We start from the raw sequence: 21,574 nt of genomic DNA, 5'->3' as shown, positions 1-21,574 counted from the left end.
TCCCCTATCTGGGGACCATATATTAAATGGATTTTTAGAACAGGGAGATGGAAAAAGAGCTTGCTCTGTCCACTCCACGCATTGACCTGGTATTGCAGTACCTCCAGGAACGGTGCACCCCTTCTTAACCCAGTTTCCAAAAGCAGAACTCAATTCACCTGATTCATATTAGCCCGATTTAATGAATTGGAAGAAAGCATACGTCTTCATATGCACCTCAATTTGGCCCATTCACTTTTCACACTTCCTCCTTTTGTTTTTTATCTTTCACACTTTTGACTTTCTTTATTCATCCAAATAGCAAACTCATCACCACTCAACCTGACCAACTCGGCTATGTCCCCGTGCTGCAGTTCTCTGTCTTATCTAGATCATTTGCAATTGAATGGAATAGATCCCTTTTGGACAAAGTGGATTCACCTGCTGCTGCAGTGACCACAGGTGTGATAACATCTAGAATTGGCATCTGGTGCGATCTCTCCGCTTCCACTCCAAAGAAAGTTACCTGTTTATTCCTATCATGCATTGGTTTTTGGGGTTTTCTTTGAGTAATGATGATCTCTTTAGTAGTCTGTTGGCGCCCTCTCCTGGAGGAATAGTTTGCTTGCTCTTGGACATTCTAAAAGAGAGGTCATGATAGACATTGAGCTTCTGAGCTCAATTGGGGACAGTCATGGGTGATGAATGTTTGCAACCTACTGCGAAGCCTCATACCGCAATATAAGGAACGTCAAATACTAAGAAAGGGCGGCCTATGAAAGAATTACTACTTTCAATAAGTACACTTAAACGGCTAATTGGGAATAGAAAAACTGTAAAAAGCCCTCTGAGAAAGCCCCCCTCTAACCTTTGATAGTAAGCTTTTCTGTAGTCTGCCTGTTGATGTATTTTCCGTTTGAACTGTGCACAACATGAAGAGACGGAACACTGGCGGCTTGTCACAATGCCCCCCGATGACATCACAATAGCGCTGCTGCCTAGAAAACAAGCTGCGCAGAAGAAGTTGTTCTTTGGGTGGGAGGGTGGGCTAGTGGAAGGAGGGGGCAATCTCTTTTTTTCCCGGGTGGTAGGGGGATGACAGGAGAAGGGAAGCGGGTGGTGAGAAAGGTACAGAGGGCAGGGTTTGGGGGCTGGGAAGGAAAGGGAAAAGATTAGGGTTTGGGGATGATGAAAGGGCTTTCTACGGGTAAGGATGGCAAAGGGTGGCAGTGACGGAAAGTCAGGCAACCTGTCCTGTCCGTCTTTTTGTATCGTGAATTGGAAAGACTGCAAGGGGGAGGGGAGTTGCTTGCGCCCTAAAGGAGGAGTTATTCAGATTCATTGCAGTGGGCGGCGGCTGCAAAACGCACCATTCTTCTTGTTTTGGCTCTGCAAAGCAGCCTTTTCAAGGGTTGGCTTGGGTGACAAAATGTCTTGTGTAGGCGTGGGTTTGTCTCCCTCTCGCTCTCTCTCCCTAAGATGTGTCCGGCATAGGCCAGGGTGCCACTCGAGGCCCAAACCAATTCTGGTTATCGCTTCTCGGCCTTTTGGCTAAGATCAAGTGTAGTATCTGTGAGGCTCGGCAGATGCAATGCACACTGGAAGGTTGCGCTTGCTAGTACTCTGGATGTATAGTATATTCATCTAGAGGAAAACATGGCCCTACCAGGATCGAGGCTATTAGACTGAGTAAGTGTGGGGGCTATGGTGCAATGTGCCCCAGGACTGACGACCCTGGAGTGAGTCTGAGCTTGCTGGCTTGGGACCCCGGCGAGCCTTGGGCTCTGTAGCACACCGTACCTTGCCCTTTCATACTTTCTGAGCATATTGCTCTATCCCGGCCTTCTGGCTAGGAAGGGAAATTTTTATAATCATGGTCGGAGGTCCGTTCAGCTTTGGGCTGAGAAACCAACACCCGGTTGGAGGTCCGGGTCAGCTTCGGCTGAGAAACCAACACCCGGTTTGAGGTCCGGGTCAGCTTCGGCTGAGAAACCAACACCCGGTTGGAGGTCCGGGTCAGCTTCGGCTGAGAAACCAACACCCGGTTGGAGGTCCGGGTCAGCTTCGGCTGAGAAACCAACACCCGGTTGGAGGTCCGGTTAGCCTTGGGCTGAGAAACTAACACCGGTTGACGGTCCGGGCAGTTTCGGCTGCGAAACCAACAACTAGTAGCTCTCTACTCCACTTGGGTAAGATGCCTGGGTGGACGCTGGGAGCAACGACAAGGCTCAACCAGGCTTCGGCTTGGGGGAGCACCGAAGATCCCTGACCCTTGCTGTGGCCTTCTGGCTCGGAGGGACGGGGTTGATTTTTGGGGACCCTCTCCTCACGGAAGGGTCCACACGAATCCTAGCCTTTGCACTGTTTTTGGTGTGACTTCGGTCATGCATTTTTTGCGGTGCTTTGGAAAGCTTCATTAAATCAAAAATCTGTTCTTATCAGTTTAATATCTGATACGTCCCCTATCTGGGGACCATATATTAAATGGATTTTTAGAACAGGGAGATGGAAAAAGAGCTTGCTCTGTCCACTCCACGCATTGACCTGGTATTGCAGTACCTCCAGGAACGGTGCACCCCTTCTTAACCCAGTTTCCAAAAGCAGAACTCAATTCACCTGATTCATATTAGCCCGATTTAATGAATTGGAAGAAAGCATACGTCTTCATATGCACCTCAATTTGGCCCATTCACTTTTCACACTTCCTCCTTTTGTTTTTTATCTTTCACACTTTTGACTTTCTTTATTCATCCAAATAGCAAACTCATCACCACTCAACCTGACCAACTCGGCTATGTCCCCGTGCTGCAGTTCTCTGTCTTATCTAGATCATTTGCAATTGAATGGAATAGATCCCTTTTGGACAAAGTGGATTCACCTGCTGCTGCAGTGACCACAGGTGTGATAACATCTAGAATTGGCATCTGGTGCGATCTCTCCGCTTCCACTCCAAAGAAAGTTACCTGTTTATTCCTATCATGCATTGGTTTTTGGGGTTTTCTTTGAGTAATGATGATCTCTTTAGTAGTCTGTTGGCGCCCTCTCCTGGAGGAATAGTTTGCTTGCTCTTGGACATTCTAAAAGAGAGGTCATGATAGACATTGAGCTTCTGAGCTCAATTGGGGACAGTCATGGGTGATGAATGTTTGCAACCTACTGCGAAGCCTCATACCGCAATATAAGGAACGTCAAATACTAAGAAAGGGCGGCCTATGAAAGAATTACTACTTTCAATAAGTACACTTAAACGGCTAATTGGGAATAGAAAAACTGTAAAAAGCCCTCTGAGAAAGCCCCCCTCTAACCTTTGATAGTAAGCTTTTCTGTAGTCTGCCTGTTGATGTATTTTCCGTTTGAACTGTGCACAACATGAAGAGACGGAACACTGGCGGCTTGTCACAATGCCCCCCGATGACATCACAATAGCGCTGCTGCCTAGAAAACAAGCTGCGCAGAAGAAGTTGTTCTTTGGGTGGGAGGGTGGGCTAGTGGAAGGAGGGGGCAATCTCTTTTTTTCCCGGGTGGTAGGGGGATGACAGGAGAAGGGAAGCGGGTGGTGAGAAAGGTACAGAGGGCAGGGTTTGGGGGCTGGGAAGGAAAGGGAAAAGATTAGGGTTTGGGGATGATGAAAGGGCTTTCTACGGGTAAGGATGGCAAAGGGTGGCAGTGACGGAAAGTCAGGCAACCTGTCCTGTCCGTCTTTTTGTATCGTGAATTGGAAAGACTGCAAGGGGGAGGGGAGTTGCTTGCGCCCTAAAGGAGGAGTTATTCAGATTCATTGCAGTGGGCGGCGGCTGCAAAACGCACCATTCTTCTTGTTTTGGCTCTGCAAAGCAGCCTTTTCAAGGGTTGGCTTGGGTGACAAAATGTCTTGTGTAGGCGTGGGTTTGTCTCCCTCTCGCTCTCTCTCCCTAAGATGTGTCCGGCATAGGCCAGGGTGCCACTCGAGGCCCAAACCAATTCTGGTTATCGCTTCTCGGCCTTTTGGCTAAGATCAAGTGTAGTATCTGTTCTTATCAGTTTAATATCTGATACGTCCCCTATCTGGGGACCATATATTAAATGGATTTTTAGAACAGGGAGATGGAAAAAGAGCTTGCTCTGTCCACTCCACGCATTGACCTGGTATTGCAGTACCTCCAGGAACGGTGCACCCCTTCTTAACCCAGTTTCCAAAAGCAGAACTCAATTCACCTGATTCATATTAGCCCGATTTAATGAATTGGAAGAAAGCATACGTCTTCATATGCACCTCAATTTGGCCCATTCACTTTTCACACTTCCTCCTTTTGTTTTTTATCTTTCACACTTTTGACTTTCTTTATTCATCCAAATAGCAAACTCATCACCACTCAACCTGACCAACTCGGCTATGTCCCCGTGCTGCAGTTCTCTGTCTTATCTAGATCATTTGCAATTGAATGGAATAGATCCCTTTTGGACAAAGTGGATTCACCTGCTGCTGCAGTGACCACAGGTGTGATAACATCTAGAATTGGCATCTGGTGCGATCTCTCCGCTTCCACTCCAAAGAAAGTTACCTGTTTATTCCTATCATGCATTGGTTTTTGGGGTTTTCTTTGAGTAATGATGATCTCTTTAGTAGTCTGTTGGCGCCCTCTCCTGGAGGAATAGTTTGCTTGCTCTTGGACATTCTAAAAGAGAGGTCATGATAGACATTGAGCTTCTGAGCTCAATTGGGGACAGTCATGGGTGATGAATGTTTGCAACCTACTGCGAAGCCTCATACCGCAATATAAGGAACGTCAAATACTAAGAAAGGGCGGCCTATGAAAGAATTACTACTTTCAATAAGTACACTTAAACGGCTAATTGGGAATAGAAAAACTGTAAAAAGCCCTCTGAGAAAGCCCCCCTCTAACCTTTGATAGTAAGCTTTTCTGTAGTCTGCCTGTTGATGTATTTTCCGTTTGAACTGTGCACAACATGAAGAGACGGAACACTGGCGGCTTGTCACAATGCCCCCCGATGACATCACAATAGCGCTGCTGCCTAGAAAACAAGCTGCGCAGAAGAAGTTGTTCTTTGGGTGGGAGGGTGGGCTAGTGGAAGGAGGGGGCAATCTCTTTTTTTCCCGGGTGGTAGGGGGATGACAGGAGAAGGGAAGCGGGTGGTGAGAAAGGTACAGAGGGCAGGGTTTGGGGGCTGGGAAGGAAAGGGAAAAGATTAGGGTTTGGGGATGATGAAAGGGCTTTCTACGGGTAAGGATGGCAAAGGGTGGCAGTGACGGAAAGTCAGGCAACCTGTCCTGTCCGTCTTTTTGTATCGTGAATTGGAAAGACTGCAAGGGGGAGGGGAGTTGCTTGCGCCCTAAAGGAGGAGTTATTCAGATTCATTGCAGTGGGCGGCGGCTGCAAAACGCACCATTCTTCTTGTTTTGGCTCTGCAAAGCAGCCTTTTCAAGGGTTGGCTTGGGTGACAAAATGTCTTGTGTAGGCGTGGGTTTGTCTCCCTCTCGCTCTCTCTCCCTAAGATGTGTCCGGCATAGGCCAGGGTGCCACTCGAGGCCCAAACCAATTCTGGTTATCGCTTCTCGGCCTTTTGGCTAAGATCAAGTGTAGTATCTGTTCTTATCAGTTTAATATCTGATACGTCCCCTATCTGGGGACCATATATTAAATGGATTTTTAGAACAGGGAGATGGAAAAAGAGCTTGCTCTGTCCACTCCACGCATTGACCTGGTATTGCAGTACCTCCAGGAACGGTGCACCCCTTCTTAACCCAGTTTCCAAAAGCAGAACTCAATTCACCTGATTCATATTAGCCCGATTTAATGAATTGGAAGAAAGCATACGTCTTCATATGCACCTCAATTTGGCCCATTCACTTTTCACACTTCCTCCTTTTGTTTTTTATCTTTCACACTTTTGACTTTCTTTATTCATCCAAATAGCAAACTCATCACCACTCAACCTGACCAACTCGGCTATGTCCCCGTGCTGCAGTTCTCTGTCTTATCTAGATCATTTGCAATTGAATGGAATAGATCCCTTTTGGACAAAGTGGATTCACCTGCTGCTGCAGTGACCACAGGTGTGATAACATCTAGAATTGGCATCTGGTGCGATCTCTCCGCTTCCACTCCAAAGAAAGTTACCTGTTTATTCCTATCATGCATTGGTTTTTGGGGTTTTCTTTGAGTAATGATGATCTCTTTAGTAGTCTGTTGGCGCCCTCTCCTGGAGGAATAGTTTGCTTGCTCTTGGACATTCTAAAAGAGAGGTCATGATAGACATTGAGCTTCTGAGCTCAATTGGGGACAGTCATGGGTGATGAATGTTTGCAACCTACTGCGAAGCCTCATACCGCAATATAAGGAACGTCAAATACTAAGAAAGGGCGGCCTATGAAAGAATTACTACTTTCAATAAGTACACTTAAACGGCTAATTGGGAATAGAAAAACTGTAAAAAGCCCTCTGAGAAAGCCCCCCTCTAACCTTTGATAGTAAGCTTTTCTGTAGTCTGCCTGTTGATGTATTTTCCGTTTGAACTGTGCACAACATGAAGAGACGGAACACTGGCGGCTTGTCACAATGCCCCCCGATGACATCACAATAGCGCTGCTGCCTAGAAAACAAGCTGCGCAGAAGAAGTTGTTCTTTGGGTGGGAGGGTGGGCTAGTGGAAGGAGGGGGCAATCTCTTTTTTTCCCGGGTGGTAGGGGGATGACAGGAGAAGGGAAGCGGGTGGTGAGAAAGGTACAGAGGGCAGGGTTTGGGGGCTGGGAAGGAAAGGGAAAAGATTAGGGTTTGGGGATGATGAAAGGGCTTTCTACGGGTAAGGATGGCAAAGGGTGGCAGTGACGGAAAGTCAGGCAACCTGTCCTGTCCGTCTTTTTGTATCGTGAATTGGAAAGACTGCAAGGGGGAGGGGAGTTGCTTGCGCCCTAAAGGAGGAGTTATTCAGATTCATTGCAGTGGGCGGCGGCTGCAAAACGCACCATTCTTCTTGTTTTGGCTCTGCAAAGCAGCCTTTTCAAGGGTTGGCTTGGGTGACAAAATGTCTTGTGTAGGCGTGGGTTTGTCTCCCTCTCGCTCTCTCTCCCTAAGATGTGTCCGGCATAGGCCAGGGTGCCACTCGAGGCCCAAACCAATTCTGGTTATCGCTTCTCGGCCTTTTGGCTAAGATCAAGTGTAGTATCTGTTCTTATCAGTTTAATATCTGATACGTCCCCTATCTGGGGACCATATATTAAATGGATTTTTAGAACAGGGAGATGGAAAAAGAGCTTGCTCTGTCCACTCCACGCATTGACCTGGTATTGCAGTACCTCCAGGAACGGTGCACCCCTTCTTAACCCAGTTTCCAAAAGCAGAACTCAATTCACCTGATTCATATTAGCCCGATTTAATGAATTGGAAGAAAGCATACGTCTTCATATGCACCTCAATTTGGCCCATTCACTTTTCACACTTCCTCCTTTTGTTTTTTATCTTTCACACTTTTGACTTTCTTTATTCATCCAAATAGCAAACTCATCACCACTCAACCTGACCAACTCGGCTATGTCCCCGTGCTGCAGTTCTCTGTCTTATCTAGATCATTTGCAATTGAATGGAATAGATCCCTTTTGGACAAAGTGGATTCACCTGCTGCTGCAGTGACCACAGGTGTGATAACATCTAGAATTGGCATCTGGTGCGATCTCTCCGCTTCCACTCCAAAGAAAGTTACCTGTTTATTCCTATCATGCATTGGTTTTTGGGGTTTTCTTTGAGTAATGATGATCTCTTTAGTAGTCTGTTGGCGCCCTCTCCTGGAGGAATAGTTTGCTTGCTCTTGGACATTCTAAAAGAGAGGTCATGATAGACATTGAGCTTCTGAGCTCAATTGGGGACAGTCATGGGTGATGAATGTTTGCAACCTACTGCGAAGCCTCATACCGCAATATAAGGAACGTCAAATACTAAGAAAGGGCGGCCTATGAAAGAATTACTACTTTCAATAAGTACACTTAAACGGCTAATTGGGAATAGAAAAACTGTAAAAAGCCCTCTGAGAAAGCCCCCCTCTAACCTTTGATAGTAAGCTTTTCTGTAGTCTGCCTGTTGATGTATTTTCCGTTTGAACTGTGCACAACATGAAGAGACGGAACACTGGCGGCTTGTCACAATGCCCCCCGATGACATCACAATAGCGCTGCTGCCTAGAAAACAAGCTGCGCAGAAGAAGTTGTTCTTTGGGTGGGAGGGTGGGCTAGTGGAAGGAGGGGGCAATCTCTTTTTTTCCCGGGTGGTAGGGGGATGACAGGAGAAGGGAAGCGGGTGGTGAGAAAGGTACAGAGGGCAGGGTTTGGGGGCTGGGAAGGAAAGGGAAAAGATTAGGGTTTGGGGATGATGAAAGGGCTTTCTACGGGTAAGGATGGCAAAGGGTGGCAGTGACGGAAAGTCAGGCAACCTGTCCTGTCCGTCTTTTTGTATCGTGAATTGGAAAGACTGCAAGGGGGAGGGGAGTTGCTTGCGCCCTAAAGGAGGAGTTATTCAGATTCATTGCAGTGGGCGGCGGCTGCAAAACGCACCATTCTTCTTGTTTTGGCTCTGCAAAGCAGCCTTTTCAAGGGTTGGCTTGGGTGACAAAATGTCTTGTGTAGGCGTGGGTTTGTCTCCCTCTCGCTCTCTCTCCCTAAGATGTGTCCGGCATAGGCCAGGGTGCCACTCGAGGCCCAAACCAATTCTGGTTATCGCTTCTCGGCCTTTTGGCTAAGATCAAGTGTAGTATCTGTTCTTATCAGTTTAATATCTGATACGTCCCCTATCTGGGGACCATATATTAAATGGATTTTTAGAACAGGGAGATGGAAAAAGAGCTTGCTCTGTCCACTCCACGCATTGACCTGGTATTGCAGTACCTCCAGGAACGGTGCACCCCTTCTTAACCCAGTTTCCAAAAGCAGAACTCAATTCACCTGATTCATATTAGCCCGATTTAATGAATTGGAAGAAAGCATACGTCTTCATATGCACCTCAATTTGGCCCATTCACTTTTCACACTTCCTCCTTTTGTTTTTTATCTTTCACACTTTTGACTTTCTTTATTCATCCAAATAGCAAACTCATCACCACTCAACCTGACCAACTCGGCTATGTCCCCGTGCTGCAGTTCTCTGTCTTATCTAGATCATTTGCAATTGAATGGAATAGATCCCTTTTGGACAAAGTGGATTCACCTGCTGCTGCAGTGACCACAGGTGTGATAACATCTAGAATTGGCATCTGGTGCGATCTCTCCGCTTCCACTCCAAAGAAAGTTACCTGTTTATTCCTATCATGCATTGGTTTTTGGGGTTTTCTTTGAGTAATGATGATCTCTTTAGTAGTCTGTTGGCGCCCTCTCCTGGAGGAATAGTTTGCCTGCTCTTGGACATTCTAAAAGAGAGGTCATGATAGACATTGAGCTTCTGAGCTCAATTGGGGACAGTCATGGGTGATGAATGTTTGCAACCTACTGCGAAGCCTCATACCGCAATATAAGGAACGTCAAATACTAAGAAAGGGCGGCCTATGAAAGAATTACTACTTTCAATAAGTACACTTAAACGGCTAATTGGGAATAGAAAAACTGTAAAAAGCCCTCTGAGAAAGCCCCCCTCTAACCTTTGATAGTAAGCTTTTCTGTAGTCTGCCTGTTGATGTATTTTCCGTTTGAACTGTGCACAACATGAAGAGACGGAACACTGGCGGCTTGTCACAATGCCCCCCGATGACATCACAATAGCGCTGCTGCCTAGAAAACAAGCTGCGCAGAAGAAGTTGTTCTTTGGGTGGGAGGGTGGGCTAGTGGAAGGAGGGGGCAATCTCTTTTTTTCCCGGGTGGTAGGGGGATGACAGGAGAAGGGAAGCGGGTGGTGAGAAAGGTACAGAGGGCAGGGTTTGGGGGCTGGGAAGGAAAGGGAAAAGATTAGGGTTTGGGGATGATGAAAGGGCTTTCTACGGGTAAGGATGGCAAAGGGTGGCAGTGACGGAAAGTCAGGCAACCTGTCCTGTCCGTCTTTTTGTATCGTGAATTGGAAAGACTGCAAGGGGGAGGGGAGTTGCTTGCGCCCTAAAGGAGGAGTTATTCAGATTCATTGCAGTGGGCGGCGGCTGCAAAACGCACCATTCTTCTTGTTTTGGCTCTGCAAAGCAGCCTTTTCAAGGGTTGGCTTGGGTGACAAAATGTCTTGTGTAGGCGTGGGTTTGTCTCCCTCTCGCTCTCTCTCCCTAAGATGTGTCCGGCATAGGCCAGGGTGCCACTCGAGGCCCAAACCAATTCTGGTTATCGCTTCTCGGCCTTTTGGCTAAGATCAAGTGTAGTATCTGTTCTTATCAGTTTAATATCTGATACGTCCCCTATCTGGGGACCATATATTAAATGGATTTTTAGAACAGGGAGATGGAAAAAGAGCTTGCTCTGTCCACTCCACGCATTGACCTGGTATTGCAGTACCTCCAGGAACGGTGCACCCCTTCTTAACCCAGTTTCCAAAAGCAGAACTCAATTCACCTGATTCATATTAGCCCGATTTAATGAATTGGAAGAAAGCATACGTCTTCATATGCACCTCAATTTGGCCCATTCACTTTTCACACTTCCTCCTTTTGTTTTTTATCTTTCACACTTTTGACTTTCTTTATTCATCCAAATAGCAAACTCATCACCACTCAACCTGACCAACTCGGCTATGTCCCCGTGCTGCAGTTCTCTGTCTTATCTAGATCATTTGCAATTGAATGGAATAGATCCCTTTTGGACAAAGTGGATTCACCTGCTGCTGCAGTGACCACAGGTGTGATAACATCTAGAATTGGCATCTGGTGCGATCTCTCCGCTTCCACTCCAAAGAAAGTTACCTGTTTATTCCTATCATGCATTGGTTTTTGGGGTTTTCTTTGAGTAATGATGATCTCTTTAGTAGTCTGTTGGCGCCCTCTCCTGGAGGAATAGTTTGCTTGCTCTTGGACATTCTAAAAGAGAGGTCATGATAGACATTGAGCTTCTGAGCTCAATTGGGGACAGTCATGGGTGATGAATGTTTGCAACCTACTGCGAAGCCTCATACCGCAATATAAGGAACGTCAAATACTAAGAAAGGGCGGCCTATGAAAGAATTACTACTTTCAATAAGTACACTTAAACGGCTAATTGGGAATAGAAAAACTGTAAAAAGCCCTCTGAGAAAGCCCCCCTCTAACCTTTGATAGTAAGCTTTTCTGTAGTCTGCCTGTTGATGTATTTTCCGTTTGAACTGTGCACAACATGAAGAGACGGAACACTGGCGGCTTGTCACAATGCCCCCCGATGACATCACAATAGCGCTGCTGCCTAGAAAACAAGCTGCGCAGAAGAAGTTGTTCTTTGGGTGGGAGGGTGGGCTAGTGGAAGGAGGGGGCAATCTCTTTTTTTCCCGGGTGGTAGGGGGATGACAGGAGAAGGGAAGCGGGTGGTGAGAAAGGTACAGAGGGCAGGGTTTGGGGGCTGGGAAGGAAAGGGAAAAGATTAGGGTTTGGGGATGATGAAAGGGCTTTCTACGGGTAAGGATGGCAAAGGGTGGCAGTGACGGAAAGTCAGGCAACCTGTCCTGTCCGTCTTTTTGTATCGTGAATTGGAAAGACTGCAAGGGGGAGGGGAGTTGCTTGCGCCCTAAAGGAGGAGTTATTCAGATTCATTGCAGTGGGCGGCGGCTGCAAAACGCACCATTCTTCTTGTTTTGGCTCTGCAAAGCAGCCTTTTCAAGGGTTGGCTTGGGTGACAAAATGTCTTGTGTAGGCGTGGGTTTGTCTCCCTCTCGCTCTCTCTCCCTAAGATGTGTCCGGCATAGGCCAGGGTGCCACTCGAGGCCCAAACCAATTCTGGTTATCGCTTCTCGGCCTTTTGGCTAAGATCAAGTGTAGTATCTGTTCTTATCAGTTTAATATCTGATACGTCCCCTATCTGGGGACCATATATTAAATGGATTTTTAGAACAGGGAGATGGAAAAAGAGCTTGCTCTGTCCACTCCACGCATTGACCTGGTATTGCAGTACCTCCAGGAACGGTGCACCCCTTCTTAACCCAGTTTCCAAAAGCAGAACTCAATTCACCTGATTCATATTAGCCCGATTTAATGAATTGGAAGAAAGCATACGTCTTCATATGCACCTCAATTTGGCCCATTCACTTTTCACACTTCCTCCTTTTGTTTTTTATCTTTCACACTTTTGACTTTCTTTATTCATCCAAATAGCAAACTCATCACCACTCAACCTGACCAACTCGGCTATGTCCCCGTGCTGCAGTTCTCTGTCTTATCTAGATCATTTGCAATTGAATGGAATAGATCCCTTTTGGACAAAGTGGATTCACCTGCTGCTGCAGTGACCACAGGTGTGATAACATCTAGAATTGGCATCTGGTGCGATCTCTCCGCTTCCACTCCAAAGAAAGTTACCTGTTTATTCCTATCATGCATTGGTTTTTGGGGTTTTCTTTGAGTAATGATGATCTCTTTAGTAGTCTGTTGGCGCCCTCTCCTGGAGGAATAGTTTGCTTGCTCTTGGACATTCTAAAAGAGAGGTCATGATAGACATTGAGCTTCTGAGCTCAATTGGGGACAGTCATGGGTGATGAATGTTTGCAACCTACTGCGAAGCCTCATACCGCAATATAAGGAACGTCAAATACTAAGAAAGGGCGGCCTATGAAAGAATTACTACTTTCAATAAGTACACTTAAACGGCTAATTGGGAATAGAAAAACTGTAAAAAGCCCTCTGAGAAAGCCCCCCTCTAACCTTTGATAGTAAGCTTTTCTGTAGTCTGCCTGTTGATGTATTTTCCGTTTGAACTGTGCACAACATGAAGAGACGGAACACTGGCGGCTTGTCACAATGCCCCCCGATGACATCACAATAGCGCTGCTGCCTAGAAAACAAGCTGCGCAGAAGAAGTTGTTCTTTGGGTGGGAGGGTGGGCTAGTGGAAGGAGGGGGCAATCTCTTTTTTTCCCGGGTGGTAGGGGGATGACAGGAGAAGGGAAGCGGGTGGTGAGAAAGGTACAGAGGGCAGGGTTTGGGGGCTGGGAAGGAAAGGGAAAAGATTAGGGTTTGGGGATGATGAAAGGGCTTTCTACGGGTAAGGATGGCAAAGGGTGGCAGTGACGGAAAGTCAGGCAACCTGTCCTGTCCGTCTTTTTGTATCGTGAATTGGAAAGACTGCAAGGGGGAGGGGAGTTGCTTGCGCCCTAAAGGAGGAGTTATTCAGATTCATTGCAGTGGGCGGCGGCTGCAAAACGCACCATTCTTCTTGTTTTGGCTCTGCAAAGCAGCCTTTTCAAGGGTTGGCTTGGGTGACAAAATGTCTTGTGTAGGCGTGGGTTTGTCTCCCTCTCGCTCTCTCTCCCTAAGATGTGTCCGGCATAGGCCAGGGTGCCACTCGAGGCCCAAACCAATTCTGGTTATCGCTTCTCGGCCTTTTGGCTAAGATCAAGTGTAGTATCTGTTCTTATCAGTTTAATATCTGATACGTCCCCTATCTGGGGACCATATATTAAATGGATTTTTAGAACAGGGAGATGGAAAAAGAGCTTGCTCTGTCCACTCCACGCATTGACCTGGTATTGCAGTACCTCCAGGAACGGTGCACCCCTTCTTAACCCAGTTTCCAAAAGCAGAACTCAATTCACCTGATTCATATTAGCCCGATTTAATGAATTGGAAGAAAGCATACGTCTTCATATGCACCTCAATTTGGCCCATTCACTTTTCACACTTCCTCCTTTTGTTTTTTATCTTTCACACTTTTGACTTTCTTTATTCATCCAAATAGCAAACTCATCACCACTCAACCTGACCAACTCGGCTATGTCCCCGTGCTGCAGTTCTCTGTCTTATCTAGATCATTTGCAATTGAATGGAATAGATCCCTTTTGGACAAAGTGGATTCACCTGCTGCTGCAGTGACCACAGGTGTGATAACATCTAGAATTGGCATCTGGTGCGATCTCTCCGCTTCCACTCCAAAGAAAGTTACCTGTTTATTCCTATCATGCATTGGTTTTTGGGGTTTTCTTTGAGTAATGATGATCTCTTTAGTAGTCTGTTGGCGCCCTCTCCTGGAGGAATAGTTTGCTTGCTCTTGGACATTCTAAAAGAGAGGTCATGATAGACATTGAGCTTCTGAGCTCAATTGGGGACAGTCATGGGTGATGAATGTTTGCAACCTACTGCGAAGCCTCATACCGCAATATAAGGAACGTCAAATACTAAGAAAGGGCGGCCTATGAAAGAATTACTACTTTCAATAAGTACACTTAAACGGCTAATTGGGAATAGAAAAACTGTAAAAAGCCCTCTGAGAAAGCCCCCCTCTAACCTTTGATAGTAAGCTTTTCTGTAGTCTGCCTGTTGATGTATTTTCCGTTTGAACTGTGCACAACATGAAGAGACGGAACACTGGCGGCTTGTCACAATGCCCCCCGATGACATCACAATAGCGCTGCTGCCTAGAAAACAAGCTGCGCAGAAGACGTTGTTCTTTGGGTGGGAGGGTGGGCTAGTGGAAGGAGGGGGCAATCTCTTTTTTTCCCGGGTGGTAGGGGGATGACAGGAGAAGGGAAGCGGGTGGTGAGAAAGGTACAGAGGGCAGGGTTTGGGGGCTGGGAAGGAAAGGGAAAAGATTAGGGTTTGGGGATGATGAAAGGGCTTTCTACGGGTAAGGATGGCAAAGGGTGGCAGTGACGGAAAGTCAGGCAACCTGTCCTGTCCGTCTTTTTGTATCGTGAATTGGAAAGACTGCAAGGGGGAGGGGAGTTGCTTGCGCCCTAAAGGAGGAGTTATTCAGATTCATTGCAGTGGGCGGCGGCTGCAAAACGCACCATTCTTCTTGTTTTGGCTCTGCAAAGCAGCCTTTTCAAGGGTTGGCTTGGGTGACAAAATGTCTTGTGTAGGCGTGGGTTTGTCTCCCTCTCGCTCTCTCTCCCTAAGATGTGTCCGGCATAGGCCAGGGTGCCACTCGAGGCCCAAACCAATTCTGGTTATCGCTTCTCGGCCTTTTGGCTAAGATCAAGTGTAGTATCTGTTCTTATCAGTTTAATATCTGATACGTCCCCTATCTGGGGACCATATATTAAATGGATTTTTAGAACAGGGAGATGGAAAAAGAGCTTGCTCTGTCCACTCCACGCATTGACCTGGTATTGCAGTACCTCCAGGAACGGTGCACCCCTTCTTAACCCAGTTTCCAAAAGCAGAACTCAATTCACCTGATTCATATTAGCCCGATTTAATGAATTGGAAGAAAGCATACGTCTTCATATGCACCTCAATTTGGCCCATTCACTTTTCACACTTCCTCCTTTTGTTTTTTATCTTTCACACTTTTGACTTTCTTTATTCATCCAAATAGCAAACTCATCACCACTCAACCTGACCAACTCGGCTATGTCCCCGTGCTGCAGTTCTCTGTCTTATCTAGATCATTTGCAATTGAATGGAATAGATCCCTTTTGGACAAAGTGGATTCACCTGCTGCTGCAGTGACCACAGGTGTGATAACATCTAGAATTGGCATCTGGTGCGATCTCTCCGCTTCCACTCCAAAGAAAGTTACCTGTTTATTCCTATCATGCATTGGTTTTTGGGGTTTTCTTTGAGTAATGATGATCTCTTTAGTAGTCTGTTGGCGCCCTCTCCTGGAGGAATAGTTTGCTTGCTCTTGGACATTCTAAAAGAGAGGTCATGATAGACATTGAGCTTCTGAGCTCAATTGGGGACAGTCATGGGTGATGAATGTTTGCAACCTACTGCGAAGCCTCATACCGCAATATAAGGAACGTCAAATACTAAGAAAGGGCGGCCTATGAAAGAATTACTACTTTCAATAAGTACACTTAAACGGCTAATTGGGAATAGAAAAACTGTAAAAAGCCCTCTGAGAAAGCCCCCCTCTAACCTTTGATAGTAAGCTTTTCTGTAGTCTGCCTGTTGATGTATTTTCCGTTTGAACTGTGCACAACATGAAGAGACGGAACACTGGCGGCTTGTCACAATGCCCCCCGATGACATCACAATAGCGCTGCTGCCTAGAAAACAAGCTGCGCAGAAGAAGTTGTTCTTTGGGTGGGAGGGTGGGCTAGTGGAAGGAGGGGGCAATCTCTTTTTTTCCCGGGTGGTAGGGGGATGACAGGAGAAGGGAAGCGGGTGGTGAGAAAGGTACAGAGGGCAGGGTTTGGGGGCTGGGAAGGAAAGGGAAAAGATTAGGGTTTGGGGATGATGAAAGGGCTTTCTACGGGTAAGGATGGCAAAGGGTGGCAGTGACGGAAAGTCAGGCAACCTGTCCTGTCCGTCTTTTTGTATCGTGAATTGGAAAGACTGCAAGGGGGAGGGGAGTTGCTTGCGCCCTAAAGGAGGAGTTATTCAGATTCATTGCAGTGGGCGGCGGCTGCAAAACGCACCATTCTTCTTGTTTTGGCTCTGCAAAGCAGCCTTTTCAAGGGTTGGCTTGGGTGACAAAATGTCTTGTGTAGGCGTGGGTTTGTCTCCCTCTCGCTCTCTCTCCCTAAGATGTGTCCGGCATAGGCCAGGGTGCCACTCGAGGCCCAAACCAATTCTGGTTATCGCTTCTCGGCCTTTTGGCTAAGATCAAGTGTAGTATCTGTTCTTATCAGTTTAATATCTGATACGTCCCCTATCTGGGGACCATATATTAAATGGATTTTTAGAACAGGGAGATGGAAAAAGAGCTTGCTCTGTCCACTCCACGCATTGACCTGGTATTGCAGTACCTCCAGGAACGGTGCACCCCTTCTTAACCCAGTTTCCAAAAGCAGAACTCAATTCACCTGATTCATATTAGCCCGATTTAATGAATTGGAAGAAAGCATACGTCTTCATATGCACCTCAATTTGGCCCATTCACTTTTCACACTTCCTCCTTTTGTTTTTTATCTTTCACACTTTTGACTTTCTTTATTCATCCAAATAGCAAACTCATCACCACTCAACCTGACCAACTCGGCTATGTCCCCGTGCTGCAGTTCTCTGTCTTATCTAGATCATTTGCAATTGAATGGAATAGATCCCTTTTGGACAAAGTGGATTCACCTGCTGCTGCAGTGACCACAGGTGTGATAACATCTAGAATTGGCATCTGGTGCGATCTCTCCGCTTCCACTCCAAAGAAAGTTACCTGTTTATTCCTATCATGCATTGGTTTTTGGGGTTTTCTTTGAGTAATGATGATCTCTTTAGTAGTCTGTTGGCGCCCTCTCCTGGAGGAATAGTTTGCTTGCTCTTGGACATTCTAAAAGAGAGGTCATGATAGACATTGAGCTTCTGAGCTCAATTGGGGACAGTCATGGGTGATGAATGTTTGCAACCTACTGCGAAGCCTCATACCGCAATATAAGGAACGTCAAATACTAAGAAAGGGCGGCCTATGAAAGAATTACTACTTTCAATAAGTACACTTAAACGGCTAATTGGGAATAGAAAAACTGTAAAAAGCCCTCTGAGAAAGCCCCCCTCTAACCTTTGATAGTAAGCTTTTCTGTAGTCTGCCTGTTGATGTATTTTCCGTTTGAACTGTGCACAACATGAAGAGACGGAACACTGGCGGCTTGTCACAATGCCCCCCGATGACATCACAATAGCGCTGCTGCCTAGAAAACAAGCTGCGCAGAAGAAGTTGTTCTTTGGGTGGGAGGGTGGGCTAGTGGAAGGAGGGGGCAATCTCTTTTTTTCCCGGGTGGTAGGGGGATGACAGGAGAAGGGAAGCGGGTGGTGAGAAAGGTACAGAGGGCAGGGTTTGGGGGCTGGGAAGGAAAGGGAAAAGATTAGGGTTTGGGGATGATGAAAGGGCTTTCTACGGGTAAGGATGGCAAAGGGTGGCAGTGACGGAAAGTCAGGCAACCTGTCCTGTCCGTCTTTTTGTATCGTGAATTGGAAAGACTGCAAGGGGGAGGGGAGTTGCTTGCGCCCTAAAGGAGGAGTTATTCAGATTCATTGCAGTGGGCGGCGGCTGCAAAACGCACCATTCTTCTTGTTTTGGCTCTGCAAAGCAGCCTTTTCAAGGGTTGGCTTGGGTGACAAAATGTCTTGTGTAGGCGTGGGTTTGTCTCCCTCTCGCTCTCTCTCCCTAAGATGTGTCCGGCATAGGCCAGGGTGCCACTCGAGGCCCAAACCAATTCTGGTTATCGCTTCTCGGCCTTTTGGCTAAGATCAAGTGTAGTATCTGTTCTTATCAGTTTAATATCTGATACGTCCCCTATCTGGGGACCATATATTAAATGGATTTTTAGAACAGGGAGATGGAAAAAGAGCTTGCTCTGTCCACTCCACGCATTGACCTGGTATTGCAGTACCTCCAGGAACGGTGCACCCCTTCTTAACCCAGTTTCCAAAAGCAGAACTCAATTCACCTGATTCATATTAGCCCGATTTAATGAATTGGAAGAAAGCATACGTCTTCATATGCACCTCAATTTGGCCCATTCACTTTTCACACTTCCTCCTTTTGTTTTTTATCTTTCACACTTTTGACTTTCTTTATTCATCCAAATAGCAAACTCATCACCACTCAACCTGACCAACTCGGCTATGTCCCCGTGCTGCAGTTCTCTGTCTTATCTAGATCATTTGCAATTGAATGGAATAGATCCCTTTTGGACAAAGTGGATTCACCTGCTGCTGCAGTGACCACAGGTGTGATAACATCTAGAATTGGCATCTGGTGCGATCTCTCCGCTTCCACTCCAAAGAAAGTTACCTGTTTATTCCTATCATGCATTGGTTTTTGGGGTTTTCTTTGAGTAATGATGATCTCTTTAGTAGTCTGTTGGCGCCCTCTCCTGGAGGAATAGTTTGCTTGCTCTTGGACATTCTAAAAGAGAGGTCATGATAGACATTGAGCTTCTGAGCTCAATTGGGGACAGTCATGGGTGATGAATGTTTGCAACCTACTGCGAAGCCTCATACCGCAATATAAGGAACGTCAAATACTAAGAAAGGGCGGCCTATGAAAGAATTACTACTTTCAATAAGTACACTTAAACGGCTAATTGGGAATAGAAAAACTGTAAAAAGCCCTCTGAGAAAGCCCCCCTCTAACCTTTGATAGTAAGCTTTTCTGTAGTCTGCCTGTTGATGTATTTTCCGTTTGAACTGTGCACAACATGAAGAGACGGAACACTGGCGGCTTGTCACAATGCCCCCCGATGACATCACAATAGCGCTGCTGCCTAGAAAACAAGCTGCGCAGAAGAAGTTGTTCTTTGGGTGGGAGGGTGGGCTAGTGGAAGGAGGGGGCAATCTCTTTTTTTCCCGGGTGGTAGGGGGATGACAGGAGAAGGGAAGCGGGTGGTGAGAAAGGTACAGAGGGCAGGGTTTGGGGGCTGGGAAGGAAAGGGAAAAGATTAGGGTTTGGGGATGATGAAAGGGCTTTCTACGGGTAAGGATGGCAAAGGGTGGCAGTGACGGAAAGTCAGGCAACCTGTCCTGTCCGTCTTTTTGTATCGTGAATTGGAAAGACTGCAAGGGGGAGGGGAGTTGCTTGCGCCCTAAAGGAGGAGTTATTCAGATTCATTGCAGTGGGCGGCGGCTGCAAAACGCACCATTCTTCTTGTTTTGGCTCTGCAAAGCAGCCTTTTCAAGGGTTGGCTTGGGTGACAAAATGTCTTGTGTAGGCGTGGGTTTGTCTCCCTCTCGCTCTCTCTCCCTAAGATGTGTCCGGCATAGGCCAGGGTGCCACTCGAGGCCCAAACCAATTCTGGTTATCGCTTCTCGGCCTTTTGGCTAAGATCAAGTGTAGTATCTGTTCTTATCAGTTTAATATCTGATACGTCCCCTATCTGGGGACCATATATTAAATGGATTTTTAGAACAGGGAGATGGAAAAAGAGCTTGCTCTGTCCACTCCACGCATTGACCTGGTATTGCAGTACCTCCAGGAACGGTGCACCCCTTCTTAACCCAGTTTCCAAAAGCAGAACTCAATTCACCTGATTCATATTAGCCCGATTTAATGAATTGGAAGAAAGCATACGTCTTCATATGCACCTCAATTTGGCCCATTCACTTTTCACACTTCCTCCTTTTGTTTTTTATCTTTCACACTTTTGACTTTCTTTATTCATCCAAATAGCAAACTCATCACCACTCAACCTGACCAACTCGGCTATGTCCCCGTGCTGCAGTTCTCTGTCTTATCTAGATCATTTGCAATTGAATGGAATAGATCCCTTTTGGACAAAGTGGATTCACCTGCTGCTGCAGTGACCACAGGTGTGATAACATCTAGAATTGGCATCTGGTGCGATCTCTCCGCTTCCACTCCAAAGAAAGTTACCTGTTTATTCCTATCATGCATTGGTTTTTGGGGTTTTCTTTGAGTAATGATGATCTCTTTAGTAGTCTGTTGGCGCCCTCTCCTGGAGGAATAGTTTGCTTGCTCTTGGACATTCTAAAAGAGAGGTCATGATAGACATTGAGCTTCTGAGCTCAATTGGGGACAGTCATGGGTGATGAATGTTTGCAACCTACTGCGAAGCCTCATACCGCAATATAAGGAACGTCAAATACTAAGAAAGGGCGGCCTATGAAAGAATTACTACTTTCAATAAGTACACTTAAACGGCTAATTGGGAATAGAAAAACTGTAAAAAGCCCTCTGAGAAAGCCCCCCTCTAACCTTTGATAGTAAGCTTTTCTGTAGTCTGCCTGTTGATGTATTTTCCGTTTGAACTGTGCACAACATGAAGAGACGGAACACTGGCGGCTTGTCACAATGCCCCCCGATGACATCACAATAGCGCTGCTGCCTAGAAAACAAGCTGCGCAGAAGAAGTTGTTCTTTGGGTGGGAGGGTGGGCTAGTGGAAGGAGGGGGCAATCTCTTTTTTTCCCGGGTGGTAGGGGGATGACAGGAGAAGGGAAGCGGGTGGTGAGAAAGGTACAGAGGGCAGGGTTTGGGGGCTGGGAAGGAAAGGGAAAAGATTAGGGTTTGGGGATGATGAAAGGGCTTTCTACGGGTAAGGATGGCAAAGGGTGGCAGTGACGGAAAGTCAGGCAACCTGTCCTGTCCGTCTTTTTGTATCGTGAATTGGAAAGACTGCAAGGGGGAGGGGAGTTGCTTGCGCCCTAAAGGAGGAGTTATTCAGATTCATTGCAGTGGGCGGCGGCTGCAAAACGCACCATTCTTCTTGTTTTGGCTCTGCAAAGCAGCCTTTTCAAGGGTTGGCTTGGGTGACAAAATGTCTTGTGTAGGCGTGGGTTTGTCTCCCTCTCGCTCTCTCTCCCTAAGATGTGTCCGGCATAGGCCAGGGTGCCACTCGAGGCCCAAACCAATTCTGGTTATCGCTTCTCGGCCTTTTGGCTAAGATCAAGTGTAGTATCTGTTCTTATCAGTTTAATATCTGATACGTCCCCTATCTGGGGACCATATATTAAATGGATTTTTAGAACAGGGAGATGGAAAAAGAGCTTGCTCTGTCCACTCCACGCATTGACCTGGTATTGCAGTACCTCCAGGAACGGTGCACCCCTTCTTAACCCAGTTTCCAAAAGCAGAACTCAATTCACCTGATTCATATTAGCCCGATTTAATGAATTGGAAGAAAGCATA

General features: G+C 46.6%; 13 non-coding genes and 2 pseudogenes across 13 annotated transcripts; all 15 read left to right on the top strand.

The window, feature by feature from the left end:
• LOC142271634 (U2 spliceosomal RNA) lies at nucleotides 1–123 on the top strand (annotated as a pseudogene; the record flags this gene model as incomplete).
• A 1,387-nt stretch (nucleotides 124–1,510) lies between these two features.
• LOC142271635 (U2 spliceosomal RNA) lies at nucleotides 1,511–1,637 on the top strand (annotated as a pseudogene).
• A 730-nt stretch (nucleotides 1,638–2,367) lies between these two features.
• Nucleotides 2,368–2,560, top strand: LOC142271689 (U2 spliceosomal RNA). Its single transcript, XR_012736702.1, has one exon. It is a non-coding gene; the product is annotated as a U2 spliceosomal RNA (small nuclear RNA).
• Nucleotides 2,561–3,947: 1,387 nt separating this feature from the next.
• LOC142271688 (U2 spliceosomal RNA) lies at nucleotides 3,948–4,138 on the top strand. Its single transcript, XR_012736701.1, has one exon. It is a non-coding gene; the product is annotated as a U2 spliceosomal RNA (small nuclear RNA).
• A 1,387-nt stretch (nucleotides 4,139–5,525) lies between these two features.
• On the top strand, nucleotides 5,526–5,716 carry LOC142271687 (U2 spliceosomal RNA). Its single transcript, XR_012736700.1, has one exon. It is a non-coding gene; the product is annotated as a U2 spliceosomal RNA (small nuclear RNA).
• A 1,387-nt stretch (nucleotides 5,717–7,103) lies between these two features.
• On the top strand, nucleotides 7,104–7,294 carry LOC142271685 (U2 spliceosomal RNA). Its single transcript, XR_012736698.1, has one exon. It is a non-coding gene; the product is annotated as a U2 spliceosomal RNA (small nuclear RNA).
• A 1,387-nt stretch (nucleotides 7,295–8,681) lies between these two features.
• On the top strand, nucleotides 8,682–8,872 carry LOC142271684 (U2 spliceosomal RNA). The gene has a single exon (XR_012736697.1). It is a non-coding gene; the product is annotated as a U2 spliceosomal RNA (small nuclear RNA).
• A 1,387-nt stretch (nucleotides 8,873–10,259) lies between these two features.
• On the top strand, nucleotides 10,260–10,450 carry LOC142271682 (U2 spliceosomal RNA). Its single transcript, XR_012736696.1, has one exon. It is a non-coding gene; the product is annotated as a U2 spliceosomal RNA (small nuclear RNA).
• A 1,387-nt stretch (nucleotides 10,451–11,837) lies between these two features.
• On the top strand, nucleotides 11,838–12,028 carry LOC142271681 (U2 spliceosomal RNA). Its single transcript, XR_012736695.1, has one exon. It is a non-coding gene; the product is annotated as a U2 spliceosomal RNA (small nuclear RNA).
• Nucleotides 12,029–13,415: 1,387 nt separating this feature from the next.
• LOC142271680 (U2 spliceosomal RNA) lies at nucleotides 13,416–13,606 on the top strand. Its single transcript, XR_012736694.1, has one exon. It is a non-coding gene; the product is annotated as a U2 spliceosomal RNA (small nuclear RNA).
• A 1,387-nt stretch (nucleotides 13,607–14,993) lies between these two features.
• LOC142271679 (U2 spliceosomal RNA) lies at nucleotides 14,994–15,184 on the top strand. Its single transcript, XR_012736693.1, has one exon. It is a non-coding gene; the product is annotated as a U2 spliceosomal RNA (small nuclear RNA).
• Nucleotides 15,185–16,571: 1,387 nt separating this feature from the next.
• Nucleotides 16,572–16,762, top strand: LOC142271678 (U2 spliceosomal RNA). The gene has a single exon (XR_012736692.1). It is a non-coding gene; the product is annotated as a U2 spliceosomal RNA (small nuclear RNA).
• Nucleotides 16,763–18,149: 1,387 nt separating this feature from the next.
• On the top strand, nucleotides 18,150–18,340 carry LOC142271677 (U2 spliceosomal RNA). The gene has a single exon (XR_012736691.1). It is a non-coding gene; the product is annotated as a U2 spliceosomal RNA (small nuclear RNA).
• A 1,387-nt stretch (nucleotides 18,341–19,727) lies between these two features.
• On the top strand, nucleotides 19,728–19,918 carry LOC142271676 (U2 spliceosomal RNA). The gene has a single exon (XR_012736690.1). It is a non-coding gene; the product is annotated as a U2 spliceosomal RNA (small nuclear RNA).
• Nucleotides 19,919–21,305: 1,387 nt separating this feature from the next.
• Nucleotides 21,306–21,496, top strand: LOC142271675 (U2 spliceosomal RNA). The gene has a single exon (XR_012736689.1). It is a non-coding gene; the product is annotated as a U2 spliceosomal RNA (small nuclear RNA).
• The last annotated feature ends 78 nt before the right edge of the window (nucleotides 21,497–21,574 follow it).

Source organism: Anomaloglossus baeobatrachus, unplaced genomic scaffold (assembly GCF_048569485.1).
Source record: "Anomaloglossus baeobatrachus isolate aAnoBae1 unplaced genomic scaffold, aAnoBae1.hap1 Scaffold_3382, whole genome shotgun sequence".
Classification (NCBI taxonomy): Eukaryota; Metazoa; Chordata; class Amphibia; order Anura; family Aromobatidae; genus Anomaloglossus; species Anomaloglossus baeobatrachus.
Note: the sequence above shows the minus strand (reverse complement) of the source record. Positions and strands in the feature narration are given on the sequence as shown.